Source organism: Leucopleurus acutus (assembly GCF_964270905.1).
Source record: "Leucopleurus acutus genome assembly, chromosome: 10".
NCBI lineage: Eukaryota > Metazoa > Chordata > Mammalia > Artiodactyla > Delphinidae > Leucopleurus > Leucopleurus acutus.
In genome coordinates, this window is record NC_139153.1 from 101,828,837 (window position 1) to 101,844,948 (window position 16,112).

The 16,112-nt window shown below is 42.9% G+C and overlaps 1 protein-coding gene and 1 pseudogene across 3 annotated transcripts in view; one reads left to right on the top strand and one right to left on the bottom strand.

Annotated features, from left to right (window-relative positions):
- FARS2 (phenylalanyl-tRNA synthetase 2, mitochondrial) overlaps positions 1-16,112 on the bottom strand; it is a 384,165-nt gene that overhangs the window by 331,287 nt on the left and 36,766 nt on the right. The window lies entirely within an intron of this gene.
- LOC309967683 (large ribosomal subunit protein mL48-like) lies at positions 4,917-6,350 on the top strand (annotated as a pseudogene). The gene is made up of 2 exons: positions 4,917-4,932; positions 5,774-6,350. The product of its transcript is annotated as a large ribosomal subunit protein mL48-like (transcript).

The window sequence follows — 16,112 nt, forward strand, 5'->3', positions numbered from 1 at the left end:
TTTACAGCATTTAATTGTCTGTTCCTCTCAAACACAACATTCAAACACTAAGCTGAAATTCCTCTCCTCTCTGAATCTCTGTCACCTGCTCTGAATGAGGAACACGTGAATCTCGTCTACACGTGCGTGTCTGAGAAGCTGCGGGCACACTGCTACTGAAAGGAGCCCGGGCGTGGACCTTCCGGAGTACAGGGGCCAACAGGCCTCCCTGCCTGGAGGGAAGGAGCCCCTGACAAACACTCCTGGAAACTAGCAGTCTTCCAGTCTCCACAGTCCTGGGTCTTTCTGATATCCTTCAAACATCAAAACAGCAGCTTGCCTTAAAGGGTTTTCACCTTAACAGCAGATCAAAGAAAAACATCTCTGAAGGCTGCTTATTGTTTTACTGACACCTCTTGCAAAAGGTCTGGTGGGAGAACAGATGAATAATAAAAGGAATAATCACAAGGACATTATGATGACTATCACTGCGTGAGTCACTAACAGGGCCCTGCACAGGTAACACCTCGACTAGTCATCAGCACAATTCTAGAAGGATATTTTGTAGAAAAGGAAGATGTGGCTCTACACAGGAAGAAGGAGTCCTGGCGAGAGTCAGAAGCCCAGGTCTAACTCCAGAGCCCACAGGCTTCCAGTGACTTGGAGAATGGATGAACTTCCACCGTCAGACCAAGACCGGCCTCACTGCACTGCTTCCGGCAGGTTGAGCAGAGTCCACCCTTTGGCGCAACACGTCCCTCGACACAGATGGAGGCCGCGGGGAGACGCGGAGGAGGTTTGTCACCCACCCGGAGGCTCTCCTTCCAAGGCCCCATGATGTCACAAATCCCTGCCGTTGCCCCTCCGGGCTGGCGACGTCTCCTTCGCCCTTTACTGCCTGGATCTCCGGTGCCCTCCCCGGGGCAACAAGGGGATGGGGAGCCAGCACTGCCCACAGGGAGCGAGGTCTGTGCCTGCAGCTGCAGCCAGGCTCTCCACGGGGAGCAGAGGCGGCGGCCTTTCTGAATCATGACCGCAGACACAGATAAACTGAAACACAGTGGCTTCCGTGACACTGGCTCCAGACATGGTCCACGACCAGCACCCTGCACACAAGCTCGCCCGCTCCCTGGGACCGACCTGCCTCTCTCTACCTGCCGACACCCTCAGCACCTGCAGGCCCTCATGGTCAACAGGCCTGCCATCTTTCTAGATGGTTCTTTTCCACTTTAATTTCTATTTCCCTGCTTGGTCCTCTTTATTTTTACATTCTACCATAAATTTGTATCCTTGTTGCAAGCTACCTTCAACTATTTGAGTTAAGAGAAAGGCAGAACATAAACAGTAATAACTACCAGTTTCTTATCTGTACTGGGCTGGAAAAAAAAAGGGATAAATAAAATAAACTTGGTTTTTTAAATTTTTTCTTTTATTTTATCTGTATAAGAATACTCAATTTCTGTGAAAGGACCTGAATGGCCCAAGTAGAATCACAGTATCACATTGGAAAGAACCTTAAAGATCATAAAGACCAGCTTGGTCATCTTGCAGAAGAGAAAACTGAGACCCAGAAAGGATTCAGCTTAACAGAGATCACGACATTCTTGACGGGCACTCCAGCACTTTACAGCATGACTTTCAGGCAACCAGCACTGTCCAACATTGAAAAGGGATATGCTCAAACCACCCTTCCTGAGCCTCCCCGAGATTTCCATGCATCAGTTGATGGACACACATATCCCACTACTTCATCAAGTAACGCACAGCAAGCAACAGTTCCATGTTTCCAAGCAACATTTATTTGTGCAATTATTTAAATATTGCATCATATTTACTAATATTTGTTTCTAAAAATGAGCAGAGATGGAAACATATAAGTGCTGATACAATGCAAGTGAGACAAAGATGGACATAATAAGTGTATAAAAGTGATGCCTCACGGTCAACCGGACAGTTATAGGATATACACTGATTAACTCAGCATGCAAAGCTAAGAGGGAAAAATGTAAAGAATCCCAGATACCAAGACCACAATACCTAAAGGTTGTCCAGGCGATAAGGGGAAGTGATAGAAAACTTAAAGAAGATCACAGAAATATGACATGAAAACTGGCATCAGAAGAACATTCCAGGGCTTCCCTGGCGGCTCAGTGGTTAAGAATCCACCTGCCAATTTAGGGGACACGGGTTCGAGCCCTGGTCCGGGAAGATCCCACATGCCGCAGAGCAACTAAGCCCATGCGCCACAACTACTGAGCCTGCGTGCCACAACTGAAGCCCGTGCGCCTAGAGCCAGCGCTCCGCAACAAGAGAAGCCACGCACGGCAACAAAGAGTAGCCCCCGCTCACCGCAACCAGAGGAAGCCCGCACACAGCAATGAAAACCCCATGCAGCCAAAAATTTAAAAGAAAAAACAAAAGAACATTCCAGTTACTCAAATACAGAGAAGGAAACCATGGGTCTGTTCACTAGGTGTACAAACAGCTTACTACAGAAGCATTTATCAAGACAGGGTAGCCAGTTCCTTGAAAAAAAAAAAGAAAAGATAAGACAGCATCAAACTCTACATCACTAGTTTGTGCTCTACCCCTTACAAAACTAGCACTGATCACTCCTTACTTCCAACAGTATCAACAATCTAGTCTACTGATTATAGGCAGTACTATTACTGACAGAAGCAAAATTTAAGCTACAAAATTACCAATATGTCTATTAAAACAGTTATCCATAAAAGCTGGATTTTAGTTTAGAACCACTGAAATCATTATTTTTTAACTCTGAATTTCGGTTTCCCAGTATCACCAAGCTTTCACCTAGAAAAATAAAAAGAATATACAGTAATCTATTTAAAAATCTGCTTTAAATAAGTTTCCATGGCTTCTATTTTAACAAGTTTTCCCTAAAGTTGTACTTATTCTACCAAAAATAGGAACAGATACCACTGATTTAAAACAAGGAAATGTGTTGATTTCCAAAAACCTTTCTACACAATAAATAAATACCTGCAGTCCCTAGGTAACTTACAAAATCATTTCTAACAGAGAACAGGTACTTTACAAGCGATCATTTTTTTTTAATTTTAGGATTTTAGCCCATAAAAGAACATAAGACACAAAGCAATGGAGCATGACTGCTAGAAGGAAGAAACCATAGTATTATTGGCTACAACACAGCTGTGTATCTAGAAAGCTCAAATGAGTTGACTGATAACTATCAGAACAGATAATAGTTTGGTGAAGGGAGTGAATTTTAAAATTTTAGAAATCAATAGCATTTTTCAATCCCAACAATGACCAACAGGAAATAAATCTATCTGGAGAAAAACATCTTCTATAATAACAAATATAGAGAAGGACCTGTTTGAAGCAAATTATCAAAATTTACGAAGAACCAGGAAAGAAGAGCAGAATAAACAGAGATCTGCCTTGTATGTATGAAAGACTGAATGTATAATGCCAGCTCCACTCAAACTATTTTAATGTAATTCCCAATAGAAATTTCTACAGGGGGAGGGGGATGGTTAGGAGAAAGACTTTAAAAATAATCCCCAAGTTCATTTGAAAAATTAAACAAGTGACAGAAGCTAGGAATTTTTGAAAAAGAAGAAGAAAACAACAATAATGAAAACTGGCACAAAAACTGACAGAGCAAATAGATTCTGAGATATTTGAAAACTTAATATATATTCTCATTAACCAATGTATCAATAGAAATAGCATATAAAAGAAATAGTGTTAACAAATTGACTAAGTAGTTGGGATAAAAATGATCTGATCTTCACTTCATCCCATGTGCCACAATAGACTGTAGAGAGTTCTATTATGTTTAAGAAGAATTTTCAAAAAAAAAAGAATTTTTTTAAAGAATTGTTTTTAAAAAAACGGAAGAAATATTGGTAATTTTTCAAATGATCTGTGGTTAGGAATGACTGTTAAACAAGTAAATAAAATAAATGAAAGATAAATATATTTGACCCCACGAAAATGTAAGACTTTTGATATTTACAAATATCAAAAACTTTGAAAGGTTAAAAAACAATTGGGAAACATTTCTGCACTGAGTGACAGAGTCCGCCCCTGTTTACTTGAGCTCTGGTACAGAATATCAGCTCTTTGAAATGCTGATGGTTTTTCCGCATCTGACACCATATAAATAGCTCTTCGCATCATTTTAAATACAGATCTGGGAAACACAAGCATATATTTTATTTCAAAAACAAATCTGGGCTTTGGAAACAGTTTATTTGCCCATAGATTTATGAGATGTCATACACAGGAAGAAATATCTTTGGTTTGAGAAACACTTTGAAAAGACTCCCAGCTTCCAGTTACACGGGCATGAAATAAAGTCTCTGAGACTTTTAAAAACCATCAACTGCCACGTCTTTGTCCTTTCAGAGAAAAAGCGCATCTTATTTTATCAGTATATCTTGAGAATGATATATTTAGAACTAAGATATTTCTCCTCCACTGTGAGCTTTCTTACCAAAACAACCTTACCTTTTGTGTTGTTTTAATCCCAAAGGAAATAGTATCTGACAAATAAAGTCGACTGAAAAAAAAATGCACAACGTGAGAGCTGTGAGTTAAGTTTCATTTGGGGCAAAATGAGGACTATAGCCCAGGAGGCAGCCTCTCCGAGAGCTCTGAGGAACTGCTCCGAAGAGGTAGGGGGGAAGTCAGGATATGTGTGATTTTGGTGAAGGGGGTGCGTGCAGTTGAGCACGCAGTTCGGCAGAAGGTTGCTGCTGGTCACGAGGAGCACACGTCTCCGTTAGCGATGTTAGTGCTTTTCTAGATACGAAGAGATACAAGAATTGGGCTCATAAACTCTTCTCCAGGAAAGATCTAACTCTCTGAATACCTGTTCTGCCAGTTTGCCCAGAGCACAGAGGGCCTCATTCCTGATCTCCACCCTGAACTCCTTTCAGGGGGCGATGAAGGTCAGCGACTGTAGTGGCCAGTGACTTCATTCTTATAGAAGCAGATGGTGAGTGACAATTTTTAGCTGACAATAAAAAGAAACATGATAGGGAAAAAAAAGTTGAAAATTAATGGTTCAACTACATTTACACGTCTGTAATTTTTTCATATTAAGTCTCACAAGAGCTCTGTGCTGAAGCAGCAGGCCCACTGCTTCTCTAGATCTGCTCTAGAAGGACACTCAGCAAGCGGGGACAGCACCTCTGAGTTCAGCACAGTCCAAACAATAAAATCTCCTGTCTCTCTCTTCTCTGCAAAAGGCAAAACACCTGTCCCAAAGGTATGAAAAGAATGGAGCTAAATGCCTAGGCAACCTCTGGTGACTACACTCACTGTATATAAAAGTACCACCACTTACTATTCGACAACGAGACTAACTAAAAATTAGTCTGTGTTTACATCCCAAGTGTTAAATTTTTTTACCTTCAACTTTGTTAAATATTATATTTGCTTTGATGACTGGTCACCCAATTTCCCCATAAACTTAAATCTCTGGTAGTAATAGTGAAAAACTAATTCATGACAGTTCTACACATCGAATCACCCAATGTAATTGTATGTCACCTAAAAGCATTGCTAAAATATTAAAGAAAAATGATTTACATCATAATTTCTAATTGCTCAGGAACATGTTGACTTTCACCTAAGAACATCTGTTCAGAAGAAGCAGGATTGGTTTCCGGACGCCCAGGGGTCGCGGCTGCTTGGGCCGATCTTCCGCTGGCACAATTACAGGCCGCGCAGCAGCGAAGGGTGAATGGAGCTCTGGGAAAGGCGCTGTGTCTGAGGAATGACACCATTTTTAAGTAAGTCTTTTCCCTCTTGAGGTTCAGAACTTCAAGAGAGAATCCCATCTGTTCTGCAGGTGGCATTCTGCTGAGCACCAGTCGGCACTACAGGTCACAGCCCACGCGTGGCATTGGAAGATGCAAGCACCTAGTTAAAGCACAGAGCCCAAGAAGAAGAGGGGAAAGTGGAAGTGAGACCCATTAATTCGGGGACAGATGATGAATATGGGGTTTGAAACATTCACCTGACTGCATATGATATGGCCCTGGCAGAGTTATGCCCAATATGTTCACAACCTCTGCAACCATCTCTCCATTAAAGTCGAGGAAAGTTATGCGAGGCCCACCAAAACCATGGAGGTGTTGCAGTTGCAGAACCAAGGCGGCAAAATGCTCCTGAACTCAGTTCTTACCACCCAGGCGTGAGTAGTTCAGATCAGTGGTTTGAGCGCTACATTTGCAGAGATTTTCTTGGAAATAATCCAAAGCAATCATCCTGAAGGAGTCAAACTGTCAGTGAGGGAGCACACTGAAGAAGACTTCAAGGGAAGGTTCAAAGCCCAGCCAGAACAGGAAGAACTGTTAGCCAAGTTGAACTAACGCACTGCAGACCCTTTCATGCCAGCACTGGTGATAATGAGTGCCAAGGGGAAGAGCTTCCTAGGTGGCCAAAGTCAAGCAGGAGACCCTGACCCTCAATATCGTAAGTACCCATCTCCACAGCCAGGAGTGCCTCCTCTGCTCTGTGGAGGAGTGCTTGCCAATTGTCACCTCTTTCCTTTGAGCCAGACCTAGGTATCTTCCATCTAATAAAAATCTTCTGATGATGGACGTGTGTGTGTATGAGAGAGTCACTCCATGCTGTCGAGTATCTTTAACTAAGGGATTCAGTTTCTCTTTGCCTGGTGCTTTAGCACATAAGCATGTTCCCCTCCAGTATTTCCCAATCCGAGTGAACTCATCCTTTAAATCAACCCGGCATGGAGTTCCTTTAGTGAAGGAGACAATCATAACATAAGTAAACCCTCTGTGGATAGAAGGCATAGGGAGGGATATTTTGTATATGAAAAAACCCTCCAGATAGGATCAGGGTCTGTCCATAAGTGGAAAAAAAAGTACCTTGTGGGGCAGTGAGTGACCTGTCATAAGTATGCAGGTAGATGTTACATAACTGCAAATTAGGGTTGCCTGGAATGAGTTTAAGCAAAGAATTAAAGGTTGATCTTGGTCACGTGTCAGAAAACTACTACTTGTGAGCCAAATCCCATCAATTGCCTATTTGCTTTTTAAAAATAATTTATTGGGGCTTCCTTGGTGGCGCAGCGGTTAAGAATCCACCTGCCAATGCAGGGGACATGGGTTCGAGCCCTGGTCCAGGAAGATTCCCACATGCCGCGGAGCAACTAAGCCCGTGCGCCACAACTACTGAGCCTGTGCTCTAGAGCCCGCGAGCCACAACTACTGAAGCCCACACACCTAGAGCCCATGCTCAGCAACAAGAGAAGCCACTGCAATAAGCCCACGCACCGCAAAGAAGAGAGGACCCCGCTCGCAGCAACTAGAGAGAGCCCGCGCACAGCAACGAAGACCCAACGCAGCCAAAAATAAATAAATAATTTTTTTAAAATAATGATAATAATTTATTGAGGTGAAATTCATATGTCACAAAACGAACCATTTTAAAGTGAATAATTCAGTGGTATACAATGCATTTGCAGGGTTGTGAAACCTCTATCCAGTTCCCAAACCCCATTGCCTGTTTTTGTAAACAAAGGTTTAATTGGAACAGAAAAAAAAAAAAAAGAAGCAGGGTTTGAAATCATTTCTATCTGAATGACATATGTGCATTTAATTAAATCAATTCTATATTTTTAATACTGGTCAAAAAAAATAACATCAATACCTAACTGTGGGACACAAAGCTTAAAAACACATCTATTAATAGTCTTATGAATACAGCCCATCAAACCAGAAAGCTGCAACACTCTGAAGAAGGAACATGGACACAAAGCACTGCACGTGGTCTCCCAGGTCACCCGTGGATCTCTCCCTCCTTGTTATTCCCACTTCCCTTGGCCACAGTTTCCAGGAGAGCACCTGTTCCTCTCTCTGGCCTTGGTCCTCACAAAGGATCAGATGGGGCAGAAGTGAAATGGACAAGGAATTTGCAAACGTGTGAGTCACTGACAGCAATAAAGACCGGAGATGAGGACGCTGAATTGGAAGCAGGAATTCCTGACAACCACACCTGACAGTCACACGTGCTGAAGACTGATGTTCCCACAGGTCAAGAGGCAACAGATGGCACGTGACTCAGAAGCAGACTTCCGTTCCAACGACTTCACGGAAATCACTAAATCGTGGTGGAAATCATCAAAAGGCAACATCAGATCCTAACCTTAATTTATAGAGAGAAAGCCTCTTCTGGAAACAGGGTTTATACACAGCCGGAGCTAGATGGCAGTGGACAAGGTTCCACACCACAAGATGACACGGCTCATCTGTCAAGACTGCAAAGTTTGACTGAATAATTGCTTTTACCCTGAGGAGATACATTAGTTTTTAATTTTTTTCTCTGATATTAAGAGATACACAATTATTTTATGTTAAAAAACAAACACGGAAATACAGAAAAGAACAAAGAAAAACATTTTTTAACTTTATCTTTTAAACCGAAGCACCAGAACTATACACTATTTCATACTTTAGACCACCTCTTTAAGACAACTCAAATGCCCAGGTGAGGCAAAGATGGGGGAGATGAAACATTAGCTGTTCTCTGTCACAAGGGGTTCTTCGGCATAAAGTTCTGACATCCTCATACTACTCCACCGCCATCTCTGCCATGGCCACCACTCATGCTAATTTACTGAAAACCCATTATTATATCTGGAACTATGCTAAGCTCTATATACACATTATCTCATCTACTGTTAAGTCAATAGACTTGGGAATTTTAAGCTGTACTACCAGACTTTTAAAAAATTAATCTAAGGGCTTCCCTGGTGGCGCAGTGGTTGAGAATCTGCCTGTCAATGCAGGGGACACAGGTTCGAGCCCTGGTCTGGGAAGATCCCACATGCAGCGGAGCAACCAGGCCCGTGAGCCACAACTACTGAGCCTGCGCGTCTGCAGCCTGTGCTCCGCAACAAGAGAGGCCGCAACAGTGAGGGGCCTGTGCACCGCGATGAAGAGTGGCCCCCGCTCGCCGTAACTGGAGAAAGCCCTCGCACAGAAACGAAGACCCAACGCACCGAAAAATAAATAAATAAATTTATAAATAAAAAATAAATAAAAAATTAATCTAATGTTTTTCATAGAAAAATCATACATAATAATAACATTCAAATGTTATGAAAGGGTAAGCAGTGAAGAACAAACTTCTACTGCCTCCTGGACCGCCCTATAAGCAAGTTTCCATGCTATACAACTGTATGCATCTATACACACACATATACCCCCAACCCCACAGACTTAATTTTTATGCAAATGTTAGCATCTGTTCTGCACCTTATTCTTGTCAGTTAATTTATACAGAAGATACTCCACAGAAGTCCAGTAGCGCACGTAGATCTACTTCATTCTTTTACAAGGTGCAGGGTATTCCATCATATGAAAGCCCCACAATGTATTTAGCCACTTCCCTACTGAACATTTAAATTTTTCCAATTTCTTGCTAAAATGAATAAATCTATAAACAACACCCTTGTTCACATGTTTGCATATACATAAAAGCATTTTTAGGATCAACTCCTAAAAGCTGAATTGCACGGTCAAATGGTTTATGCATCTTAAACTTGAACAGATAGGGCCAAATGGATGTCCCCAACGGGAGTGCACTGGTTAGGAGTCCCACCAACGATGTATAAGTGTCAGGCTCCCTGCACTCTTTGTGACACCGTGCATGATCAAACCATTTTACGCCTGTATTGCCAAAGAGGTTACTAAAATGAAGTCACATGAAATACTTTGTAAGGAGTTTTTTTTAAGTCCTAAAATACTGTTGCTCAAATCGCCATCCATGACATCAAAGAGTTTAAAATATATGAAGGTAGAGCTCCGCAGTATTCACAGTGACACAGAGAAATACATTATAAAGGAGCGTATGATCAACTAGAGGACAGCCAGAGAACCCACAGACGTGCGAGAGGAGGAGCAGTCAACGCGGAGAACGATGGGGGACGCGTCTACGGGAGAGGTGAGGGCCCGGGCGGATAGTCAGTGATGGATGCGTAAAGTCCAGAGAGCCAGAAAGGATCAGGAAGACGCAGCAGATGGTGCACAGACCAGATGAGCGAAGGCAGAGTTCAAAGTCACAACAGACACTTAGGTGGTGCGCTGCTGGTCTGACAGCTCGCTGGGCATGGTCAAAATGCCACGGGGCCAGTCAGACAAGTGAAGCGAAACAGCCGCCAAACAGCATGGCTTCACAAGTGACAGCTGCCGATAAAAATGTCTAAAACTCAACTGTAAGCAGAGGCCAGCAATTCACAAAGGCAGCTTCCTCCACTCTAGGTGATCATATCCTTGAAAAAAGGCTCAGAACCTAGCAAGGCAGAACTCTCCTCACACATTTTCTACACTCACTCTAGGACCCTCTTGAAAACATCTACTTAATATGATCGTGTTGCTCAAAACAAGTGGATCGAAAGCAACACTACGACTTCACCACTCTGTGTTCTGTAATCTTCCGATAACTGCAATTCAGTCTTTTCAAAACGGAGACAGCAGCAAACACCAACAAAAACAAGAGCTTTGAAAGAAAAAGTCCTGGGTTCAAATTCTAAACCTGTCTTAACTAGCAAGTCATTTAATCTCTTGAAACCACAATGTTGTCATCTGCAAAATGGTTATAAACGCTATGCAAAGTGAGATAACATTATATAGACATATAAATATATCAATATATATACACATGGCATCTAAGAGGGTGCCTGGCACACAATGGGTGAGTTCTATGCACAAATTTCTTTCTTCTCCCTTCCCACCTGTTTCAAGTAAAATCAAAATACATAGCATCACTTAAATATTGACTCTTCCCGAGCACACGGTTTAGTTTTCTTTAATTTCACTGACAGAATTCCATCAAAACAGAACAAAAAAGTACTTGGTGAAAGAAAATGCCTAGACAATTAAAACAGCAGAATGGTACATTTTACAAGTTACTAATACCAAAAAAAATCCAAAACAACAACAACAAAAAAATCCCAGGTATTTTGGATTAAATTTTAAAAATCATATCAGAAACTCAATGTTAGTACAGCATTCTTGATTTAACCTATAAACCTGAGAACTGAGTCAACTCAGAATTATTCACTTTGCTGAATAAAAGCAAATCTAATATCTGCTCTCCTATATTCCTTATTACTGAACCACTGTGGTTTTAATCCCTTGTCCTAGTTGGAACCATCTTCCCCTGTGAACATTGACACACCCTTGCCCTTCACACTTTATCACCATGAGCTCAGGCACGCTCTCACAGGCAGAACACTGATAAATGGTGTTGAAACCACGTAAGACTGCCTTTGCTTGCGTTTCCTCTCTGACCCTAAAGCATCTTATACCCAGTGTAACAGCTGCGTGCCCTTCAGGTACACGGAAGTAAGGTTCTCTGAGGGAGCATGCTTTTGGAGGAAGCACCGTTGGTTAATCTGAGTAGCTCAGCTGCTTTAGGTACATCATCAATCATCAAAGCCAGCCAGAAACTGCTAGAGCAGCATCTTCCAAACGTCACATAAATACATCTGCAGGTTTTCTAACATTCCACACTTTCAATTAGCCTTTCTATGCTCTGCTCATTTCTGTTTTATAACCATATATTTCTTCCCATTGATTCTTAGCACTTCATATATTGGCAGGAAACCACTGCCAACCTGGTATAATGTCATGCATTTATGCAGTGCTTTTAATTAAGTCACTTTGGCACCTCCTTAGCATTCCGATGAGGACAATGTGTCACCTTTCTTGACGTGGAGGCAGCTTAGTTTCCTGTGCATTTCTGGTGTCTGCCCAGGGCTCTCCACACAGTAGGTGCCCAGGGTCCGTCGGTCACCAGAGTGACGCAGTCCTGGGTTTGATTCCTGGCTCCAGTACTTTGCAAACCTAACCTGGAGCCTGACAAATCATGTTACCTCTCGGGACTTTAGTTTCTTGTCTGAAAAATAGGGGTGAAGAATACCCATTTCACAGTTTCTGTGAAAACTAAATGAAATAATGTATTTAAAGTCATTTGCCGAATAGCTGGCACATAAGGTCTGAAGAAATTGTACATGACTTTCACTGAACCACACATACATCCTCACACAAGTTCTGAGACCACAAATTACACTGGTAACAGTGGACAATGGGTTCAGAGTAACACCCCCTTTAAGACCAGGAACAGGGGTAGAACCCGCCCTGAGAAGCAGCCAATGTTCTGATATTCGCCTGGACCACAGGGAACATTCCCCACACCTTGTTTTGTGGTCCATTTCTGTCCATATTGATCTCACACTTCCTTTAGACCCAACCCTACTGTGATCCAGTAACAACCAACGTGGGAGTGGGGCAGCTCTCCCTTACATACGTCCTTGTATCTGACCTTCCACTCCTGGTCCTAAGATGCCCAAGTAACATAGAGATGAACGTCCGTCAAGTTAACCTTCAGGGTCAGATAAGAGGAAATCCCAGCCACCAGGACAGCACTATTTTTTGAGCCCTTTTCTGTGCTCAGTGAATCCTAAGGAGTAAAAGAGGTTCAGCAGGGCAGGCTGGACACGGTGAAAGCAGAGCCATTTAAATGCTCCCAGAAGATGTGAAACATGGGCTCCAGTTAACCTCTCATTCTGAGTATCTACGTACAAAGCACTTTAAGACTACAACGCATCCGTCTAATAAAGACACTCTGAAAGAGAAGACATTAAAATGCAGACCACCACGATTAATTCAAGTAAACAATACAAGAGAGAAAATTAAATCTTTTATCCAAAGATGGTTGACTGAGGTAGATACCTGAAAACTTCAGAGTTCATACGAAATGATGGTCCCAAAAATATTCGACAGTCTTTAATAAGATTATCAGCGAACAGCATTGACCTAATAATGCTAACATCTGTACAGTCTTTCAGAAGTTACAACGTATATATGTTCACATGCTCACATGTTCTTACTATTGAAATCTAACGACCCCATCAGAGTTAATGAATGAAGATATCTCTGGGGGAGCCTGGAGGCATAATCCAAAGAGGTCTGTTAATGAACATGAAATTTCTTTGATGCCACGTTTCTGATTTGTTTTCTAACCCACAATATCCCTGTACTTGCTGTAATCATGCCTGCATGATAAAACCTCCATAATAATCTCTAAATTATGGGGTTCGGAGACCATTCGGGTGGTGAGCACATCGCAGTGTTGGGAGGGTGGAGAGGTCCCACTCTCCCACCCTGCCCCCTTTCCACACACTCTCCTACGCAGCTCTTCCATTTGGCTGTTCCTGAGTTATATCTTTCATCATAAACCCGTAATACTGAGTAAAGCACTTTCTGAGTTCTGTGAGCCAACCTAGCAAATAGTTGAACCTGAGAAGGGGGGGGTTATGGAAACCAAAGATTTACAGCTGGTTGGTGAAAGGTACAGGTGGAGACCCAGACCGTGACAAGCATCTGAAGGAGGGGAAGTCTGGTGGGACTTAGCCCTTCACCTACAGGGTTTGAGCTAACGCCAGGTAGTCAGTACAGCATTTAATTTAATTGTAGGACACCCAGCTGGTGTCCAGAAATTTGGAAGAAAAAAATGTATTTGCTATCACAAACGTTATGACTAAAAACAGCTCACAAGCACCTCAACCATGGCAGGACAGCAATTATAGTCAATTTAGAGACACAGGTGAGTTCATTCTAGATGTTCATAATTTTGGAACATCACTCTAATGTTGGGAGAAATTGAATAAGGCAGAGTACATGACTGATTTTGGAAATCGGCATCCTACAGAAACTTAAACATACTGTACCAGCGGGTCGACATCAAATTGCAGAAGAGTTACCTTCTATCAACTTGTTTGAGTCCGTTGGCCAGGACGGCCCTGTGCAGATGTTCATGATTTGATGGAAGGAAATGAAAAGCGTTCCTTCTGACAACATGTCAGGGCCCCTGCTCTAGAATCTGTGATCGTTCTGTCCAGAATAAATGTTGTTTCAGTCACCAGCACAGCAACTTGGGCTTCCCCTGGGGCTAAGTGTAAGCCCTGGATGCAGTGAGTTGGAGCTCAGAGGGACTGGGCCCAGTAAGCTCCCCACTGATGGTCACGTGACATAAATAATGCCATACTTAGCAATCCTGGACAAAGGTAACCATCATGTCAAAAAAGCATGTGCATCTTCTAAGTTGTCATAATACTCAAGAAAGCATACCTGGGCTTCCCTGGTGGCGCAGTGGTTGAGAGTCTGCCTGCTGATGCAGGGGACACGGGTTCGTGCCCCGGTCCAGGAAGATCCCACATGCCGCGGAGCGGCTGGGCCCATGAGCCATGGCCGCTGAGCCTGCGCGTCCGGAGCCTGTGCTCCACAACGGGAGAGGCCACAACAGTGAGAGGCCTGCGTACCGCAAAAAAAAAAAAAAAAAAAAAGCATACCTATGATAAGAAAGAAGTCACACTTCCAGTTCCTCCCTGACACTGAGGATTGTTTTTTCACCTCCGCCAATCTGATGCTTTAAAATGTATGCTTTTATATTCACTTCACTGATTACTAGTGATGTTTATAATGTCTTCATATGTTTATTAAACCTTGGACTTCTTTTTTTAAACTGGCAATTCTTGACATTTTACCACTAGAGCGATGATTGTTTTATAACTAATTCATCCATCACATATACTGCACAAATTAGAAATATTTGGTCATCTGCCTTTCATCTTTCTCATGGTGCTTAATAAGGAAAACATTTTGGAATTTTTGAAATATTTTATCACAAAGCATAAATCGTGAGAGGCACCTTCCTCAACAAGTGGACATTTTTTTTCCATAGGTAACCTGAAAATGTATGCAAAATAGTTGTGACACTAGTTTTTCAGAACCTGTTGCTTGAGCTGCAGGAAGGTCGTGTGCCCTACGATAAGCAAACAGAAACGCCCGTGGCCCCCCAGCTCTTCAGCAACTGAGTGACCCTCGTCCTGCTGGAGCTTGGAGGGAGGACACAGCTGAGCGCCCCTGTCCGGGGAGGCAGACAGAGCGGCTGGGGTCTCGCGAGTCCCCGCCTGCCGCTGGATGGCAGAGGGGGCAGCGCTCAGTGGACCCTTCAGGTGCACTTAACATCAGGGAGCAAAATTAACAATGCATGACTCTGGCAATTTCCTTAGTGGTGATATAAAAGCTGGAAACAAAGTTGCTTCAAGCGCTCAGGCACAAGTAGATGTCAGCAATTCCTCTCCCCTTTGACAGAGGGGGAAACATTCAAAACATCCACCAGAGCTCTGCCAGCTTACGAGGGGATGAGATGTCCAGGAGGACCTGATATGCTAATGTGTCTCTGAAGCATCCAAGCAACACAGAAACATTCTTTGTTAACCTAAAAGGAATAACCAAACTAAAAAGGAGTACTAAGAAAGGTGAAAGCCATTTCTGATAAATGCTCAAACTTCTCGAGCTCTGTGCCTATGAGCTACATCGACGTACAAGGATGCAGACGTTTGCAGTGCTGCTAACAAACGCCCTCCCGCAGCAAGACGGCTTGTCTCTCAACATGACAATCTAAGGAGGCGGGGAAGTGACAAGGGAACACGGGATGTGTTCTCGGTGGACAGCCAGTTGACATTCCTTTCTCTGAACCCGTAACCTCAGTGCACATGTTCCCAGAAATGGGACAGCATCCCAGGGGCCGCCAGCCAAGCCCAGAAAGGCAGAGGGAAGGCTGGACTCTGTCGTTCATTTAAGTGTCAGGGTAAACAGCTACATTTTCTCCAACACTGTGTGTACAGAGTTGTTCATATACCTATGCTTTGGGTCCCAGATAGTGTGCTCTTCAGACGTTGGCAGAAGGAAATTCATCTCACCAAAATGATTCCTTCACCGACATGTTCAAAAAACTTACAAGAAACAGAACAAGAACTGAGAAAGGGAAGAAATGATGGTTGCGAGGTGGGAGGATCCACATTTTCACATAATAGCAGAATGAAATGGTGACCAACACACTGATAGAAAATCACAGTCTCTTCTTCCTTGCAATTATCCCTGAAAAGAGCAGTGACTGGCAGGTAAGGGAAGAGAAAGGTGGAATAGATTATAAATTAATTGGTAGAGCGAATAAATCCCAGAGGTAATGTCAGTCAGTTTCAAGCAGGTAAACTGTATATGCGTCATCCTCGCTCTTTTATGAATACATTTACAGAA